This window comes from Oenanthe melanoleuca, chromosome 9, assembly GCF_029582105.1.
Source record: "Oenanthe melanoleuca isolate GR-GAL-2019-014 chromosome 9, OMel1.0, whole genome shotgun sequence".
NCBI classification, from domain to species: Eukaryota; Metazoa; Chordata; class Aves; order Passeriformes; family Muscicapidae; genus Oenanthe; species Oenanthe melanoleuca.
This window is the reverse complement of record NC_079343.1, coordinates 18,156,099-18,177,418: the sequence shown is the minus strand read 5'-3', so window position 1 is coordinate 18,177,418 and position 21,320 is coordinate 18,156,099.

Genomic DNA, 21,320 nt, shown 5'->3' with positions numbered 1-21,320 from the left:
GGATTTGCTAACAGCTGGAGAGGTTTGAACCCTCTTCCTTTTTTCCAGGAAAGCATTGCCTGCAGCCCCTGCAGGGTTGCAGAGATTTGAGATAATCTTCCAGGAGATGTGTGCTTGCTTTACACATATGTTCTATTTCAGAATAGGCTGCAGCAGGTGATGTGCTCTCCAGCTCCCCTCATCCCTTTTTTTTCTGAGGATTTGGCTTCCCTGGTGGCTGTCTGATGGTGCACTGAGGGATGTGTGTCCCAGAAATGACAAGCACAAGGTGACTTGTCCTGAACAGCAGCCCTGTGCAGGGGTGCTGCAAAAGTGACAAGCTCAGAGCAGAGCCAGGGCCAGGCTGGGTGGGCTCTGAGAAACCTGATTTAGTGGTGAGAGCCCTGCCCACAGCAGGGGCTGGGAACGAGGAGATCTTTAATGTTCCCTGCAATCTGTGAAGAAGGAAACACGAGCACTGTTCAAATTCCTTCTCATCCCCTCCACTGCAGTGCAGAGGGGACACAGATTTCCCTGCTGGAGAGGGAATTTCAGCTGCTCCAGGTGCTCTCACAGGCAGCTCCATGACCCAGGTGTTGCTGTGCCAGCCGTGCCTCTGCACTGCTCTCCATCCCTTCTCCATTCCCTCTCCATCCCTTCACCTTCCCTTCTCTCTCTCTTCTCCCCTCCTTCTCCATCCCTTCACCTTCCCTTCTCCATTCCTTCTCCTTCCTTTCTCCCTCTCTTGTCCCCTCCTTCTCCATCCCTTCTCCATCTCTTCTCCCTCCCTTCTCCATTCCTTCTCTATCCCTTCTCCATCCCTTCTTTCATTCTCCCCTTCTTCTCCCTCCCTTCTCCATCCCTTCTCCTTCTCTTTTCCATCCTCCTTCAGGCAGGATGACTGACAGTGCCCCAACAGCAATTCTTAATTATTTTCCAAGTTTGACAGTTAATAACTAATAAGCTCTATATAATCAAATGGGATTCAGGCTCGTGGTTTAAAGTCAATTTACTGTACTTTCATAACTGTAATTTTTTTTTTCTTTTCTTTCCCCTGAAGGCAACCTCTTTGTTGAATTCTGGGAGGTGAAGATTAAGCTGACAGATGGTATCAGCAGAAGAATGATTATGAGTTTTAAAAACCTTGATATTTTGGCTTAGTACACAATTTTTCATGCAAATAGTGACATGGATATTAGCATCCAATTAAGAAAGTATAAAGCTATGCCATTCTCTTACAGTTTACATTACAATCATTTAATGTTTCATTAAAAATACTAAGAAGGGCTGCTCTGAAAGGGATAAAAATCAATGATCTATATATCACTCCTGCTGCTTTGCTCTTCTGGCACAATGTGGCAGTGAAAATGGGCTATAAATGTCTTTGAATTATTCTGGTAATCTGAGTTCTTTCTCCATTTTTTTGTGTTCTGTCTTTATCAAAGGATCAATTCATATCAGGACACAATACCTGGTGTTAAGGGAGTGTTAATAAGGTAAAGTGTTAACTCTTTTGTGTGTCTTTATAGAATATTTCCAATTTATTTCAATAGGTTGTGTCTAAACAGTCACCATTTGTTATTTGCACAAGGATTGTCAGTGCAATTTAAGCACCAAAACCAGCTGATTGTCCAGAGACAAATGTTTTTAAATGTCCTTTGTTTACTGCTTAGTTTTGGTTTTTTTTTGTTAGAAAACCTATTTTCTTGGCACTTGCACTGAATAATAATACACTTTGTTATTAGAAGTAATTCTCTGACTTGTTTAACATCCCCACATTCACATCACTTTTTAAAAATAAGGAATAAATGGAATGAAATTTCCCAGTCTCACACTGCTGTGAGGCAATATATGAAATAACCTATATTTATTATTAAAACCTTAAAATAATTCATTTCACAGGAATACTTTTCTCTGCAAACACCATTACCTAGTTAGCTTAAAATTAAAATGAAATTTGGAACGTCTAAAAAAGTTTTCTAATGAAATACTTTGAAAATTTTGAAAACATGTTCCAAAGTGACATTGGGTCAAGAAAATTCAATACACTATTCTTATTTTCACGAATATCAGGGATTTAATATACTAGATTTTGTTATTTTAACCAAGAAAGATGTAATTCAAAAGGTTTTGTCCAAGTGTATGTATATTAGTTTACTTTTTTCTCCCAGACAGTGAAAAGGTATAATCTCCTCCTTCTCATCATATCTTTTATCAGTGAACAAAATACGACAAAGAAAATTAATAAAATCTCATTAAATTCTGGTTTTGTGAGGAACTTTTTAAAGCTTGAACATGCAGCCATAGTATTTAGCTAATTAATTATGTGTTACAGTATGAGTAAACCAGGAGCAAAGTTGTAGATGCTGTAAATTGAGACAATAAAATAACAAAACTGACTCTCCATCACAGACTGACCTTCAGCTTGGGGACCATCACCTGGACAGTGTCACTTACCCAAATAGCTTGATCAATTTAAAAAGCATTTGAGACTAAGAAACTTGTGACAATCCTCCTTGCTGCTTTTTTCCTTTCCATTAAAAGTGGACATCCATCCCAATTTCGTGTCTCCTGCAGCTTCTGGCTCCTGCAAAGGAGCTGCTGGGTGCAGGAAGGATGACAAACCTGGGTGTAAAAAGGGAGTGGAGGATGTGAGTGCTGAGAATGCAGCAGCTCTGCCTCCCAAACAAGCCTGCCCCATAAACAGCAACAGCTGGGTGCAAGTACTGCTTGCAGATTGTCTTCTTTATTAGGAGGTATCAAAACCTCCAGTGACAATTCATCACCTTTCTGATGCTATTAGCAGGAATGGAAAAATGCCAAGTCATTTCCCACAAATCTCCCCCAGCTCTCTTTACATTCTTACAGCACCCAAGACTGGAGTAGAGCCTGAGTCAAGAGCATTGACTGAAAAAACCCAACCCTGTGCTAGAGAGGCTTTGCCAAAAAACTGTTTTAAAGGAAAACAGAACACCAGAGTTGAGAGAAACCTGCAGTAAAGTTTCTTGGACAATCAGGAGCTGAGGAATTGGTTTCTGCATGTGAAATCATGGTTTTCTTTTGTGGCAAATATAATCTCTTAAAGCAGAACTTCAAGTACATATAGACACCAGCAACTCTGAGCCACCAGTCTGTTTAAAAATTTGGAGCTCTCTGATCTTAGCAGCTTAAAAGGCATGCATTAAAAGGAATAAACTGAAATAAACTTTATCCTTTGTAATACATTAAATTTACTTATGAATTGTGGAGTGGTCAGGTTCTGGTCTTATATTCTTCTTGGACTCTGTTCAGTGCAGTGTCCAGCAAGATGCAACTGCTCAAGGCTAACAGAGGAACACAGGAAAACTTCTCCCTTCAGATGGTCCTCCTTAGCTTGGCATTTGGTGATTGGAACAAACAAAACCTTACAAAATAATGAAAATTATGAAATCTGAAGTAAAAATTTTAAGCAGTGCAAAACACTGAAATATGCCAGCATTTGATCTAAGGATCCTACAGAATTAGCATAGTGAGCATATGTTCGTGTTCAAAGATAACAGACATTTTTGATAACCCTCTCTAAATTTAGCTCATCTATGATTTACATATTTAAATGCTCCTTTTTTTTTTTTTTTTTTTGAATAAACTAAATCAAGGTCACCTTCATAATTCATACAGAAACATACACACAGCTTTTATTTATATAAATGTTTAACTACAAATATTGCACCTCAATTTTCAAACAGTAAATCTGTAGCAAATTACTCCTTTTCTTATCCAGTAATTTTTGTAATTCATAATTATATTTTCTTTCTTTGCATATGTGCCAAAACCTGCCTGCAGAAAAGATACTTGAATCTCATTTCTCCACACCTGAGTTGTTTATTTGTTGGATCTGTTTTTTCTCTTCTCAATAATCTTCCCTTATAAACTCCTTAGTAAAGTCTCCTGGACAGCAGCAATCCAGCTGCTTTAAAGTTTTTATCAGAACTTCTGTATTTCCAGAACAAAAAACTGGGGGACTCATCATTCTAGTACAAGCCATTTCTAATAAACATTTCTGACTAGCTTAGTATTAGCCATGATAAAGATCATTTGATGTGGACAGACAAAGAGGGTGATCTAACAGCATTAACCTCATAATTCCATTAAAAGCACAGGTAAATGCCTAAAAACCCCCACTCACAAAATTATCTCAAAACATTGTGAAAGCATCTTAAAAATGCAGATTATTTATTTTTAAATTTTTTTTTTTTTTCAGTACTTGCAGGAACCGTGGCAGTCATGAAAATGACACAGGAACATCCACAGTTTTTCTGAAAAGAACAGATTTTAAGTCATGCCTTCCTAAGCAGTTGTGTGGTTTGCTGTGAGCATTACCAGGACCTGAGGTGGCATTTCAGCTGTGACCATTTCTGTCTGATTTTTGGCTGAAACACAAAGCTGTATTTCCAAGCTGTAGATACTTTTCCATCCAGAACAAGCTGATCCTTCTGGTTTGCTCACCTCCAACATCAGTCTGGGACTGGAGCTGTGTATGAACCTAAATCCTTATTGGAATTGATGGGAAAAGTAGCTTCCCTTTTCTTTTTTTTTTTTTCTTTTTTTTTTTTTTCTTTTTTTTTTTTTCCCAACTGAGCTCTGATTAGGTTACGAAGTCAAAATTCTCCAAGACCCAAATGCTCTTGTTAGCACAGATAGATCTCACAGCATTTGTATGAGCAAGAGCTGGACATCTAATGAGGTCAATTTTGGAGCTGTGCTTGTGTTCCACATGTAATTATCCTCCACAGGCCAGGGAAGCTTGCCAAGGGCACTGCTGTAGCTTTTTACAGCAGGTTATGTACTTACATTATATATGAATATCTAAAGGTACTTCAGGGCACTACTGGAGAGGCAAACTGCATTAATTCCTGTGCCAGTGGATATGCAGCTTCCATGGCTTCAGACCATGTTTTCTCTTTATTGGGAAGTTTTAAAAGCCCTGCATCCATTTTACACTTTGGCTACACCACTAAACCCCCAGAACACAGCACAGAGTGTGCATGAGCCCTGCTATCACTCACCTGTTGGTTAAGGAAATCCCCCAGGCCATTTGTCAGTGCTGTGAAGCTCCCACAGTGAGAGCAGCCAGCCGTGCCACCCAGTGTGCTGGGTGTTCCTGGGAGGGCTTGGGGCAGTGGATGAGCTCATTACAGGGTTAGATAAGCATTTTAAGGCTTTTGCTGTTTCCATCCTCAGTCCCTTGCACTGGCTGCTGGGGGCTCCTCCATACTGGCAGCCCTGAATGGGGATTAGTTTGATTCTTTCCCATCACAAATATTAGAAAATACACCAGAGCACATCCAAGTGATACTAACTGCACCTTCTGTACATGCAATAACTGGGCTTTCAGAAGAAAACAACCCCTCTGTGCTTTTCCATCCCCTCCAGCTCCTGCTCCCCCCCTGCCTCTAATGCCACATTCTCTGTTACCTCCCTGGGTTCCCCAAAACCTGGGGCTGGCAGGGTGGCTGCCCTTGCTCTGAGGGGACAGCAGAGGAGCCAAGAGAGGGCAGCAGCCCTGGGGACCAGGCTGCCCTTGGCAGCTCAACCAGGGAAAGCCTCTTGGGCTGGAAAGACAGGGAGGAGTAGAGACACAGGCACACAGGGGCTGGGAAAGCAGATTCCAGGTAAGAATCATTGAACCAATAAGCTTGGAAAAAATCTCTAGGGCCATCAAGTGCACTTATCCACCTTACAGGACAAGATCCACCACTAAACCATTTGCCTAAGCACCTCATCCATGTGATTTTTAACACTTATTGTGTGGTACAGCTACCAGAGAGGGAAACATTTCACATCAGAGTGTACTGAACAATGTTTGATATTCAGCACTGTACAGCCCAAGACAACATCATTGAAACCAGAGGAATCAAATGAATGCTATACATTATAGGAGTGTCCCCAGTGAGACAGGCCCAAAGGACTGCACTGAGAATGGGTTAAAATTCAGCCTTGGTAATGACCTTCTGCTGCTATTAATGTAGTATATGGCACAGGAATACAGCCATAAAGTTACAGATTTTTCTTTTCTATAATCACAAAAGCAATAAAATGAGATATTCCCAAGCTTCCTGTGTTCATATAAATGAAAAACACAAAATTCTAAAAACAAAGACCTATATTTGAGTTCCAATTTTTTTTCAGGCAGGCTTCAAATCTTAGAAGTGTAAAACACCAAAAAAGTCTCCCAACAAAAAGAACTGTCTTTCATTGTTCCCCTTTTCACTTAGGGCTAAAAGCCTGCTGATGTTTCATTCATCTGCATCAAATTAAGTTTGGGTGGGAGGCTGGGTTTATTTGCTTTCTTTTCTCCTAGGAAAGCTGACCTGGTTATTGAACATACCTCTGTGGTAAAAAACTAAAATACAACTTCTTGGTGCTGCTATTTTCTCACAGACTGCACAGTTCTGCATTCTCAGGTAATCAAAATCTGCTTGTATGAAAACCTTAAGTGGGAATGTAAAATTAAAGAAAAACCTTTGTCTCATTCTCCTGTTATGAAGACTAATTGAATTCTTGTTTAATCTGATAAATAAGCAAATATTCATTGAATATCTAGTCATTAAATTGCCAAATAATTATGTGTTGGGCATAACTAATTTAGTTGCCTTCAATCTACCAGTCTTCATTTCTCTGCAGAAGTATATCATAGTCTTCATCCTTTATGTACTAAATATTAGACATTTTGATGTTTGCCTGGTGCCACCCTATGTTCAGTGTGGAGTTTTATCACAAAAGGATAAAATGGGGCTTGCAAATATGAAATCTCCCAGGTTGCCCTTGGGTAGGTATAGTACTTAAATGCAAGAATTATTGTAATGAATCTGGTAATAATACCATACACAAAAGGCAAGGTGGAGGATGGTGCAGGAGTGCTCTGCACCAGAGCTGTATTTTAGCTGCAAGGGGAGGGAAAGTTTAACTCTTGTCCTGCTGAATTCAAAGGCAGCAAGCTGATGAACAGGCAGCTTCTCTCCTGACACACTCATTCCTCCATAAACACCAACAGTTGGACTAACTTCAAAGTTGGCTCTTTTAAGCCTTAAATATATGTTTATGCAAGCAGCCACCATTTCCTGCACTAGGTGGGAAATGCTGCAAATGTTAGTTGAAAAAATAGCAAAAGCTCTTGCAGTTGTGCCAACAGAAGACACTTTTCAGCAGGCGTTTGATGGAGCTTTCAAGTCTCATTGGTGCTGTATTTCCACGTTTTGAGGTTCCAGCAAAGTGATCAAAATATGTATATTACCTCACTTAAAAACAAAACAAAACAAAGAAAAAAAATTTAAAAAGAAAAGACTAAATACATCAAATAGTTTACATTTGCAGCAAATTACGATTCATGATATTCCTTCGTTTTGTTCATTTTCTGGCTTCTGAAAAGTAGGCATGCTGCTGTCTCAGTAATATTTACAGCACATGGTAAAACTGATTTCTCTGTGATCAAAATCCCTCATTTTTTACCTCCCTGCTTATTTTGAAGCACAATATTGCTCTCAGTTAGGCTGCATAATAAAAGCATGTCTAAGAACAGTGAATTCTTGTTTGTGCTCCTCACATCACTGACATTTAGAGAATTATTTTACAGTGGCATAATGGGGTTCATAGAACATTTTCAATAACAGTAGATGGTCACAATTTCACTCCTACCTAGCATTTCTACTGCATTATACATTAATTATACCTTAATTAGAAAATTATATCAACTGGAGTAACAGACTGTGTACTGCTTTTGCCTGGGATAGAGCTAATTTTCCTCCTAGAGCTAACATGGGGCTGTGTTTTGCATTTATGCTGGAAAGTGTTGATAGCACAGGGGTGGTTTAGTTGTGGCTGAGCAGCTCTTACACTGCCAGTGCCTTTTCTGCTGCTCATCCCCTCCAGCACAAGGATTTGGGAGAGGACAGGGTTGGGCCAGCTGACCCCAGCTGACCTAAGGGTCAATCCCCAATGTTTTTGTGCCCAGCTGGGGGGAAGCAGCAAGAGGGCACATTCAGTGATGGTTTGTCTCCCCAAACCACCCTCAGGGGTGATGGAGCCCAACTTTCCTGGGGATAGCTGAACACCTGCCTGGACATGGGAAGTGGGGAATGAACTGCATGTTTTGCTTTGCACTGTGTGCTATTATTTTCCCTACTAAACTGCCTTTATCTCACCCCACGTGTTTTCTTCCTGTTACTTCCCTGATTGTCTCCTCAGCCCCACTGGGGAGCAGGGAGCAGCAAGTCTGTGAATCTGAGCTGCTGGCTGGGGTTGAACCACAACACTGTGAAAAGGATCCTTGAAACACAGTGTATTTTCATCTGTAAAAGGGGCAGGATCAATATTTAATTACTCCATGAGGAGTTGGGAGAGCTGCCTAAGGATGTTGTGCAAAGGGCCACTGACCAGCTAAAGAGAGAGCAAATCCTGCTCTTATTTAAGATGTGTCAGCCCCTCAATAGGAAGGTGTGCCTGCAGCCTGTGAGAGCTCCCCTGGGCTATGGGGGCAGTGGTTCAGCAGAGACACTTTGGAATGGCCTTGCACAGCTCAGGGAGAGGTGTGAGCACAGGGCACAGGTGTGCTGTTAAACCTCCCTCCTCTGCACTGCAGCACCCATGCTGGTAGAGTTACCCAAGGCTTCTGCTGTAACTTCATTCTGCTCCCAGGACTTACCTTGAAATGAATTTCTGGAATAATTCCAGGTATGTCACAGAGTAATGCACATAGAAACAAAGCAGTTATTGACCCACATGGTTTATACACTGCTTTGTGTCCATAAACTAAGTGAATTATTTCTTTTGTGCTAAAAATGTCCAGTGTGTCTTAGATGCCATACACACAGCAGAGTAAGATGTTGTTTGAAACAAAATAAAAAATATTTATACATATCACATTAATACACATTTTGAATTTCTTCTCTTCCTTCTTGAAATTGTGTGAAATTGTGTTGAAACATTATGCTAAATTCTCCTTGGCACACAAACTCATATCCTTTTACAAGTCAGTTGGCTGCCTTATAGTGCATCACTGTATTGGAAAATCACAGCTGGTGAGAATTGGCACGTCATGGAAAAATACAGAGCATTTTACAGATATTTTAAATTCTGAAGTGGGCAGTTGGAGAAAGACAGTGGAGAACCCTTGTCAAACAAAAACTGCATATTCAGAAACTCTTCTGTGCCAAGAAACTCTAGGTAACTCAAGAATGCTGCCTGCAGACAGTGTAGTTTAAACCCCCACTGATAAATCAGTGTGAAATCCAGTCAGGTTTAAAGGAAGGACTCACTTTGGCATGAGTGATCATCCTCCTGCCCCATATTTATACACTGTGAAAACTCCAAGGCGCTTCCACGTGTGGCACACTTAGGGGACACTCCAGGAACACTATTGGGCAGTGATTTCTTGTCTCAGTGCATCTCATAACAGGTGGGATTTGCAGCATTTAACATCTAACAGTAGATATGGTGGAGTTACCTCTGCATCAAAAGCCTGAAATGAGTGACAAAGCAAAATATCAGCTGAAGGCTGGTCAGAAGAATAAAAACACAAAGAAGAAAGCATTTGGTCTGCATTGTAAGAAACCATTATTCCCTAGTGCTATTTCTTAATGACAATCAGCAGTTGAGTTATGCTTGGAAGAGAGGTCAGAAAATCAAAAGTCTGGCAGGAAAAGGGAGAAGTGTTGGCTGTCAATACTTCTAGTCCTGTCCTTCCTACAGCCAGCAGTGACACTACCAGCACCAGAGGGCAAAAGTCTTGACTCTGGCAATACAGCCTAGAAAGAATGGGCTGGTTGCATCCATATAAAAAGTATTCTAAGGACAAAGGTTCAATAAATTGATCATTTCTGGAGAAGACATCTTCATTCAGACAGCACCTGATGGTCACTCTGCAGATCCACACAAGGACACATTATCAGTGTAATGCCTGGAATTCAGCCTCCTTCCCCAGCAAAATTAAGCTTTGAGACCATCAAGATTTATAACAATGCCTCTCTGAATTTTTGGCAGAGTTTATTTTAGAAAGAGGTCTCTGAGATTACTAAGCAGCAAAGCAAAGCTTCATTACTATGAAAGGAAAACTGCTGAGTGCCTAGGTGGCCAAGGAGGCCACAAACATCCTGGGTCATAAGTCAACCACCTTTGGGCCAAATAATGACCTCCAAAGATAAAATATCATTAACTGCCCCTGGCAGAGCTCACAGCAGCTTTTCACAGACACCAGGATCAGGACACTGTGAGCTGTTTAGGTTCTGTCCTGCTGGGCTGATCCTTTTAATATGGAAAGCCTTTCCTTCAATGGAAAGGGCCCTGAAAATGGAAACATGCACGTGGACCATTCATTTTTAGAACAGTTAATCATAATTGATCCTTACACAATGAATAGTAAATAAGAGTTATTATTAATAATGAATAATAAGACTGAATTGTAATTGTGTGTTTATTAGGCTATCAATAATTAATAGGGATTTGCCATTTATTGTAAATACTGTTGCTCTTTCTGTTGCAGCTTTGGATGGCACAATTTATATGGTAATTTTATATGAAACAGCACCAATTACAGCATAGCTATTACAATAGAGTAGAAACAAATGGTGACTTTACCAGTTTTGTTAACTTTTTCATTTTATTCACTTTCATCACAGCCTGCAATGTAAACATGATCTAGAGAAGGGAATAAAAAAGTTTTGTGCAAGTGTAATAACTATGGCTGGTAATTTAACTTCCCCCAGGCAATCACATGGCAGAAATAAATACAATGGGACACAAATGAAGGCAGGCATGGGGTGGGAAAAAAAGGTATCAGTGTTTGTTAACTAAAAATGCCACTAGTTAAAATAAAAGTTGGTATTTTTAATCTTTGTATTGCTTGAAGAGAATTGCCACTAAGGTATTCACAGGGTTTAATAGAGTCTTGAAAATTTCAAAAACACAGCCCATCTTTAAAAATGCTTAAAACCAATTCTACAATCCTGTCAGAATCTGCAGCTTTGATATTAATAATCAGTTTTCAGAACTGCCTTAGATGAACCTGAGTGGCACACAGATGGCAAGTCATTTACATGATAAAAAGGAGAACTGGCCCATCTCTGGGTCCCTAGGGAGTGCCATGACCCATTAGCAGAGGAAAGACGACCTTTGCTGAATAATAATTGAGAACTATTACTAAGATAATTACAAAACCAATTGACTGCCAGAAGGCCTAGACCTTGGCTCTCCAATTTATATAGCAACTGCTGGTTATCTGTACAGGAAAAAAAGACAGGCTTAGGGTTCACAAACAGCATAACCTCAACATCTGCCTGCCATCTGAAGATAATGGTCTGGCATTAATTAATTTGAGCGGTGCAGTCATTGCAGAGGTAAACTGCATCACAAATCAGACACTTAACATAACCTGAAGTTATCATGTTTCCCTCCAGCCTGTATTGACAGGGAGAATGCTCTCAGGTAAATTAAACTGTTGCAGGTCACAACATGAAAATGAATTAAGTTAATTTCTCTTTAACAGGGAACATGATTGTGGCTCTGTGCTGGATGCTGTACCAGTTAACATGATAAAAGCTCTTTAAAAAACGTTTTGCAGAATGCTCCTATCCTATCATTTCCTAGTGCACACACCTGCAACTGCTTTTTCAGTTTCCTTCCTCTACAGGAAGGAGGAGACAGAAGTTATTTGTTGGTTTTCAAAGGAGGGATTTTAGGGAACAAAACCATTAAAGGGTGTCTGTGGTGAGATGCCAGCAATTGTCTGTGGGGGAAATCCTGGGCAGCACTAAAAATCCATGTAAGAGTCTCCTGGGCTTGTCCCATGTCTTCTGCAGGCATATGAGAGAGAAAAAATGCAGTCAGCACACCATATGTGTTGCTGATTGGATTTCCAAAATTATCCTCCCTTACATGTGAAGGATATTTTGAAGCAGCTTTCAAAAGCAGAAGGATTTAACAACTTGGTGCCAAGTTTCACACCTGGGAACTGATATTTAGAAATGTAGAACATCAGAAATACCTGGAACTCAAAAAAATCATAGCTAGCCTTCCTCCTTATGATGGAAACAGCAAAATTACTGTGACAAATGCTTTGGATAAAATGTTCTTTTACCTAAAACCTGCTTCTTGATTTTTAAGTCTGCTACTGAGTCCCATGGTTGGGATTCTTTGAGGACTCTCCAGTAAAAGGAGTGTTACAGGTAGTCATTCTTCAAGGGAGATAATTTAAGTCACAGCATGAAATTTATATAAAATTCAATTCACATTTGAGACCTGTTGTAAAAAAGAGCTGCCAACACTGACAGAATGCTTGTTCTGCATGACAGAAATGCTAATAGAGACAATTTCTTACCCAAGAAGCACCTGTATAATAGCATGTGGTGGAAAAGGAGATAATGCATTCCATTTACAAAAAGATGTGTGAGTTAGGATTCAAGTTAATGAAGGGTTTAAAAAAATTAACTCCACTCTCAGGTGAACTATCTACTCACAAATTCAAACATGTAAGACAACTGGTACTTGAGGGCACTTGCTCTGAACTTCAGGAGTCCCACAAAATAGATTGGTTTGGGATTGAAGGTTTAGATTAGTCAGGATCGATTGATTGATTTTATTATTTTAATTTTTTTTTTAATTTACAGCTCTGGTTTTCAAGGGGAAATGTTTTGGGGGAAGTAAAGCACTGCTGGCATTTCTGTGGGACTTTCTTCTTCTTCACTTTGTTCTGACTGGGACAAAATCTGGATCAAGAGCAACAAGTGCTTGGAGTTAGGGCTGACAGCAGCACTGACCATGAAAACTTCCTTACAGACAGTCAGGGTTTGGGAAAAGCCAATTGTCAATGATCTATCCATGTTCAAGTTTGGGGTAACCAAAGCATGGCATCCTTGAGACCTCTCATAAGAGCTTAGACAGGAAAGTTTTATTCTGGTATAATGCCTTTGTTTACAAAGACTCTGGCTTAGAAGACAGCATAATTTTATTAAAAGTCTTTGACAATTTATTCCTGTGAGCACTTCACAGTCACAGCAATTCATTATATTTTTCTACCGACCTGATATAAATAAAATCTGAAAAAATAGTGAATATATGAATAGATGAATATATCTTCTAGGAGAAAGGACATCAGTGGCAATCAGAAATAGGAAGAAGATAAATACTCGATGAGATAAAGTGAATCAAACCAAACATGTTTGAAAGAATGGAATCACATTCTGCTAGGAAGAGCTGATGGAGGAAAATGCAGCAGAGCATAAGAAGGAAGAATGGGGATAAGGGCAGAGTTGTGCACATGTTTTTGTATTAAATCATCACTGCAACAGTGGCTGACACTCCTCAGAAAATAATCCTGAGTCCCTCGACAGGGCATGTTGGACACAGTGTGTGCTTTAACCCCACCCCACCAGCTTGTCTGAGCACTCACTGTCACACATCCAACTCCCTGCAATTTCTGACTTGCTCAGGGACAATAGGGAAAATTTAAACCAATATATGCACTGTGTCCTTGGGATCAAGAAAGCATCTTGCTCTGGGGTTGGAATTATTGCAAATGTCTGGTGGCACTTTCTACCCAGTGACTCGTGGGGAATCTGTCCACAGAGATTGGCACTGAAGTCAGTCCATTCTCTGTGGGTTACATATTTGGGCTGTAATTCATTCTAGAAAGGTTTGAGTTTTTCTAAATTTCCTGTCAATCATCCTATTCCCATCAATAACCCCTGTGATATGTTTTCAAACAGTTTTTCCTCAAAAGACTTAAGCTGTAGGATGGCCCTTATGCAGCTTTTGAGTGTTGTAATGGTACTAGAGATCAACAGAATTGGGTGCTGTTCTGTCATCCTTGACTGGGCTCCTGGTGCTAATCAGGAGTTGGAAATTGCACATTCAGATGGATTTAGAGACATATAGTATGTGACAATTCAGCCAGCAGTAAAGAGCATTGTTTTGAATTCTTAAAGGTTAGTGATGCAAGCTGCAGCGACTAAAGATTTCTGAGCCTTGAAAGAAAACCAATTAGGTGTAGGAAACAAACACACTGCAGTAATGTAATCTATATTTTCATACATTTAAGGCCAGAAGAAGAGATTAGTTCATCTACACTGAGTTTTTGTTTCAGATACTTAGATTCCAACCAATTACCTCTGATACTGAGCCCCCCATTACTTGTGTTCAGGCAAAAAATAACTTTCAGAAAGTATATTCTGTATTTGAAAGTCTCCAGAGATGACATCTACCATTTTCTACTGCAATGTAGCCTGCCCCAAAGTTTAATTACCATCTTTGTGAAACAGAGAGAAAAAAGCAACAGCAAGTACTTTATTTCTAATTTGAAATTGCCTTGCTTTAGCTCCCAGCTACTGGTTCTTGCTATATGTTTCTTTGGTAGATTAAAGAATCCTGTAGTATTTTATGTTTTCTTCACAGAAAGGTGTTTATACAGGCTTAACTTTCTTTTTTTATAAGCTCAACAGAAATCTCCCACTGGAATGCATTTTCTCTGCCCTCCAAAACCTTCTTGTACCTTTACTTTGTACATATCTCTTTTTTTTATTTTTTTTTTTTCCTGCAGCACAGATAGCAGGAACATTCCCAATATTCTGCTATTCATCTGCAACGGTTAGAGACTTTAATATCACCATACTACTTTAAATTCTGTTTTTATCCATAACCTTAAAGGAATTTTTACCATAATGAAAACTGAGCAAATTTTGCCATTGAAATCATGAGGGAAAAGAGATGAGGCATTAAATGCAAGCCAATGTACTGAAGGAAGCAAAAATAATAGGTCAGATTTGGAGCCCAATAGACCAACCTGCAGAGCGAGCTGTATAAGCAACCCACACATTTCAATTTCTTTCCATAGTACTGGAAAAAATCATTGCCTCCTTACAAGAAAAGCATGCATACATCTTCAACAACTCATATCTTGGAAAGATCTAGAAAGGGAGGAGAAAGATAACTCAGTTTAACAATATTATGGCTATGATAGAGGCTTGTTTTTGCATTTGATATTATGGTAATAATAGTATTTTTCTAATATCCCAAGAGCTGAAGGAATGACCAAATAAATACCCTGATCCCCAACAGCCTAAGGTGGCCACAGTACTGACAATCAATTATCATTTCCTAAGACTCTTTAGAAAGATAAATACTTCAGCTTTTCTGGCCATAAATGGTTAAAATACAAAATTACTGGGAGAGAAGGTGGGGAATTCATAGAAGCAGAACAAATTCTGAAGCTTATGAAATCACAGACTAATTTTAATGGAATAGAGTCAATTAAATAAACATCCTAGAAACATAACAAACAATGCAGGTTACAAATCTTGTTAGCCATGAATGTGTTACACATTTGTTAAGATGACCTTGGTTTGTGTGACACATACTGGGCACCAGATGGACAGCTGCCTGAGGGAATTATTTTTTCTGCCAAAGTACCAACATTCAAGTCAATTTTCATACTTCCTTTCTTTTGTTCTCTTTCTTTTGGATTTGGAGTAGTGTAAGTTCTTTGTTATTTTTCATAATCACTTTTCTCCTTGGGCATCCTCATGCTTATTGGTTTGTTATATTGGTTTCTGTCTGTGCAATGATCTGTGTTTCTACAATTTCCATGGATTTATTACTCTTACAAGAATCAGCTTTAGTTCTGCAACTGTCATGCTTCATTTCTGTTAGAAATCTTAAATATCTATATATACTTCTTATGGATTATGAGTCACAGTCCACAATTATAATTCTGAGATTATAAAAAATGAAGTGATGTGTGACATACAAACACGACACATAAAACATTTTTAAAAGATCCTTACTCTACTTTAATAACCCATAACTGCACTTCTAGCTAAGCACAGCTGCCATTCAAAGACTTAAATGCTTGGTTTTATCCCTCACATGGCCAACAACACAATTAAGTGAAAGCAAAGAAGTATCTCCTCAAATCTGACTCATTTAAAACAAAACACAAAAAAAAACCACCACCAACAACAACAACAAAAAAAAAACAACAAAAAAAACAACAAAAAAACCCCAAAAAAAACCAAAAAAAAAAAAAAAAAACAAAAAAAAAACAAAACAACAAAATAAAGAATTAGGGATCACTTCAGGCTTATTCAGAACACAAAGTGCAAACAACATGACAACACAGCCAGTCTGCTGTGGTGCTTTATTTGGGGAAAATAATTTTCTGCACAGGGTCTACCCAGGTGCAGCCCAATTATCTTTTATAAGCTGTGTCAAGCTGAAGGTAAGGAAATTAAAGTTTTAGGCATAGTCCAGATAGGGTATGAAATATGTTTTTTCATTTGAGATAATAAAATCATGTTCACAAAGAAACACTGAAAAAGATGGCAGAAAAGGCAAGAGAAGGTGTAGCCATGCCGAGCAATGTGCAAATTTAGTTTGTTCATTTGTTCAGGTGTAGAGTAAGAGGAAAGCTCATCACTATGCCAACCCTGGGGCACCTCCCTCATCCTTCTCAAGGTACTTTGCCATCCTGTTTCTATGAAGAAACTGTGACTCACTGTTTCTTTAGAATTTTTATGCCCTTGCTGCATAAAAATACTGATTTCAGTGATTGTTCATACAACAGTCTGAGCTTTTTGAAATCAATCTTTTCTTATAATATCCAATAACAGCTTTCCCCAGCAGGCATATTTAATTTTACCAAATCCCACATCAGCTGAGGCTCATTTCTTTCCATATACAAAGCCCAACAAAGACAAATTTCTTACTTTATGTTCTGATTTGTGTATTGAGACCATAACTCATTTTTGACCAAAGAAGCAAAGCCAGAAGTCAGTCCCTTTTTTTTTTCTCATTAAATTGACCCCAAAACTTCCTAAGCACTGTAACAGCCAGTCAATAAAACCTGAATTAAACAGCTAATGTGGATAAAGAACTGAGAAAAAAAGTATGTATATCAGCAAAATAAAGCATTTGCAAGCTCCTATGTTTTTGCTGCTTGCACATTTGCAGAGAATTTGGGTGCTGAGATGAACTTCTGCACCTGTTCAGGGACAGCCCTCCCACATCAACTCATTTTTCTGGGGAGCAAAATACAAATGCACGTAGTGCTGGAGCTAATGAGGCCAAGTAACCTGCACACAGCAGCTGGGGAGCCATGAGTGAGCTATAAAACTGGAGAAATCACTGAAAATTAATGTTTGTCTTTGTAGGAACAAAAGGAATCACCCACCACCATCTCACAGTGCAATGGTTTCCCATCTCTTTCTGCTTCCCCTGCCCCTGCAAGCCCCAGGGCAAGGCTGCTGGAGCAGGAGCTGGTTTTCCCCAGGAGAATCCCAGTTTAAAACCCTTGCAGACAGTCTTTGCTCAGTTCATGGCAAAAACACAAGTCTACAGGGTGCCATACATTTGACAGCTATAAGAAAATTGAGATTTTTTTTTTGATTTTTTTTTCCTTCCCCAATTGTCTGTGTTGGATCAGACTGCAGCATTGGTCACCATTTGGTTTGGGTAGGAAAGCAGCTGGAAGATAGTTAATATTGACTGATTTTTTTTTGCAGTAACTTCTCATTTCACAGTTTCTGAGCACGAAATCAAGCCATTCCACAAAATAAAAGATCTGATGATAAAACCCATTTAAAACAGCCTTCTGTCTGTTTGAAGCAATTGTTGAAGTTAATTAAAATAAAGCACCCAACTTTTGACTGAACAAGCTGGTGGCCTCTTAAATTTTGGTTCTAGCATGCACAAGGAGCAGATTCCAGGGACTGGCAGTCAGTCTCTCACACCAACATGAGGGATAAAGCACCAGGCTTGATGCTCTTATAATGGGATTCAACATGAAAGGAAAGCTCTCAGGTACCTCTGGTTGCTATGAAACCATTGACATTTTCTGTTGGAAAGTAATTTGCCCTTAGTATAGTACTAAATTAGAAAGCAAGTAAATGGTATGTGTGCAATATTGAGGACTCTCATTGCTTTGGAATGGAAGGTAACACCACCTGAGCAGAGAAAAAAGCTTAAAGTTGCATGTCCCATGGTCCAACAGCAGCAGTGACTCTGGGGCAGGAGACCCCTGTGCAGTAGATCTGCCTGCCTGACACCCACATGCTTTTCCTCCAGAAATGAGAATCTGGCCCAGAAACTACTGAGCACCTTCATGTGAATTATGCAGTAGCCAAACAAAGATTTCAATAAATTTCCAAGCACCCAGCTAGGTGAGATTGGGAGGTTTCTCAGAAATAGAATTAAGGAAGGTTGGAAAAAGAAAGGTGAGGGTTGGAAAAGGCCTCTAAGATCGAGTCCAACCATTAACCCAGCACTGCTGGGCTCACCACTAAACCAGGTCCCAGCTGACAGCAAAATAGGAGCAAGAAGCTGAGCAGAGTCTCTGGCTCAGACAGGCCTAGGAAGCTAAGGAATCCTCATTGCAAGATCACCCCAAAGTTAACACCATCAGCACAAAAATGGCCTTCAAAAAGAATCTGGAGAGCCCAGCACGAGTGCAATCACTGTCCTAACAAAAACATTTCATTTCCATATTCCTCTGTAACAGGCTAACAGCTTCCATTAAAATCAGCAGCTCAGGTCACAGACCTGAGTGTAAGAATGATCCTTTCCCCAAATTAGTTATTGGCTGCCTGGACCTCAGAGCAAAATCAAGTTGTAAAGGTAATCAGGATAAACAAATAGATACCAAGATTTCCTCTGAGCAGCAGGGCAGCAAGACATGTTTGGACATTAAGAACTGCACAGCTGAAGAATATTATTGGGTCATAAATATAACAGGGCAGCATGATTTTGAAAGTTTTCTTGGGTTCGTATGAATTATAATATAGAATGCTCTTTTGTATTTCTTTCCTTTGTGCATTGAATTTGGTGTGTATTACCTCCACATGAATAATGCAATCCAGCAAAATTGATGGCACAGTTCTTTTGTTAAAGCAGTTATGAAATGAGAAAACAAAATCTACAAGGAAAAGTTATGAAAAAAACAACATTTCACCAAGAATAAAAAGATGAAGCTGCCTGACCGTTTACATTTGTCTCCTGTGTCATGAATATTAGATCAGATTCTTTTTATTAATCCATTGATAGTTCCGTAAGGCAGCTCATTTTTGATAAACTCTGTCAGGGTTGCTGTAAATACAAAAAAGATTTATGAATTAATTTTCATACGTAAATGACAAAATCTTTTGATACATTTGAAATATGTGCCTTGCAGTTAAAATAGATATATGTGCATGCATACTCATGTATTAATTTTACATTCAGATCAGCTTGTTCTTTTAGAACACAGCTTAATGTCAACTCTGCTTTTCTGGGGGAAAAAGCAGTAAACTAAAAAGGTAATTGACATTGAGGGCATACTAAAAGTGAAAGAAATGGACAATCTGTGATCTGGGAATTGTGCTGGACTAAAGGTGTAGTGGGTTTTATTTCAAAAGCCTTTTTGTTTTTAAGTACCAATGGGTTGTGCAGCCAGTGTTCTGTAAAAACACAGATCTCTACAGCTCATTACTATTACTTGAATAGTCTTCATAGATACAAGGCCCAGCCATGAACCTATTAGGCTCAAAGTAGCACAAAAAAACATAAGCTTCTGCAATTGAAGTGTACATGTAATTCACCAGAGCCCTGAATTCCTGTATAAAGCCAGAAGTACATCTCAGCTCCACATTTCTGTCAGCAGTAAATCACAGAGCTGGTTCAGCCACTCCATTTCCTTCCTTTGCCTGTGAGACAGGGATTGTGATGGTGCTGCCAGCACTGTCACTGCCAGCACAAGCTGAAAAGGCAATGAGCTGAAATCAAATTTTTCTTTGTTTCCTGTGTACCAGGGCATCTGTGCTGACCCTCCAGAGGTGGGGCATCCTCCTCTCTCTCTGCATCTTTCAGGCATTTTAAAAAGGAAACTCAGAATAATTCTTTTGATTCTACAGATGGGAAAGCCAAGGTACAAAAGCATGGAGTGACTTGCTGCAGAAGGATGGATGCCTTGTCTTTTTCTGGATCACTAGTTAATATAATGCAACACAAGCTTGCAGAGCCCCTTGGCACAAACATTTTTAGGTTCTATAAGAGAAAGATAGAATTAACCAGTTCATTGCTAGACAGAAAATGAGGCAGGGATGATACCCATGAGGTTCAGTTCTGGATCACCTTTTTGTAATTATTTACCTGTCTGGCACTTTGTGGAGTGTTTAGGGTGTGTTATTTCTGTAAACTCCCTGGAGCAGAGGCTTTTAATTGTGGAACCAACCACAGGCACTACTGATTGATTCATAAGAATCACAGATTAAAAAACATGCTATATCCTTTGGGAAGAGATAAAACAGATTGAACTTCATAATCTGCTGTGTGCTTCATCCTCATTGTCTGGGACTGGAACAACTTCCAAAAGCCCAGGAGAAATTTAGCCACCATTCCTGGTCTGTAGTGTGTCCTCGCATTCTGCAGAGCAGGACACAGTCTGTGCTGTGAACTATTCTGTTCTGACATTGTTTTGACTTAGTTTTAACATACCCACAACCTGTGGCTTGGTGTAAGGGGGTCAGGCCAGAGGCCAGCAGGCTAATGGGATTTGTAATTCTAAAGGATCTTGTTCCATCATATAAAATTGCTTCATAATGCTCCTGCTTAGCAGCCTGCAGTCATGTGCTAGAAAGCCAAGGAATACCTGAGAGTGATGTAAACCAGCTTGATCTGCACTAAATCTGGGGTTACACTTGATGTAGTAACTCTGCATCATTTTAAACAACAGCATAACACCCCTGTTATGTCCTACAGGTCAGAAATGCTCCTGTACATGAAGAGAAAGTAATAGATACACTTAATGAAAACAATTAAATAAGAAAGTCAACACAAAAACTGGTAGATAAGGAAATCACTTTTGCATTCAAATAAAACTTTTAGATATACTAATTAAACATTCTTCCTACAGGTACTGTATGTTTTATACCAGCTGTGTCCTGAAGCCAGACTACAAATCTATCAATAAAAGCATTTGTCATGTGCTTACAAAATACACCCCCCAAGCTTGTTTGGATTACTTGAATCCTTTTAAGGTTATACAGAAACGTGGCATGTGTAGGCAGACATATTGACAATCCATGTCCAGGAGCACTAAAAATAAATAAGCAAGGGAAAAGATAAGTACAGAGAAGGATTTTGTGTGTCCAAGTTAATGCAGCATGTCAGGGAGCTGATCTGTCCTCCACCATCCCACAGAGTGAACCATACATTATTTCCTAGTACTAACACAGACAAGTATTTCATTAGGACTCTTCATTATAGTCTCAGAGAGACTTTGCCAACTGTGCATCACATTCTTTTGCTCTGAAATATATTGGCTTAAATTCCTTTAGTTGTAAAGC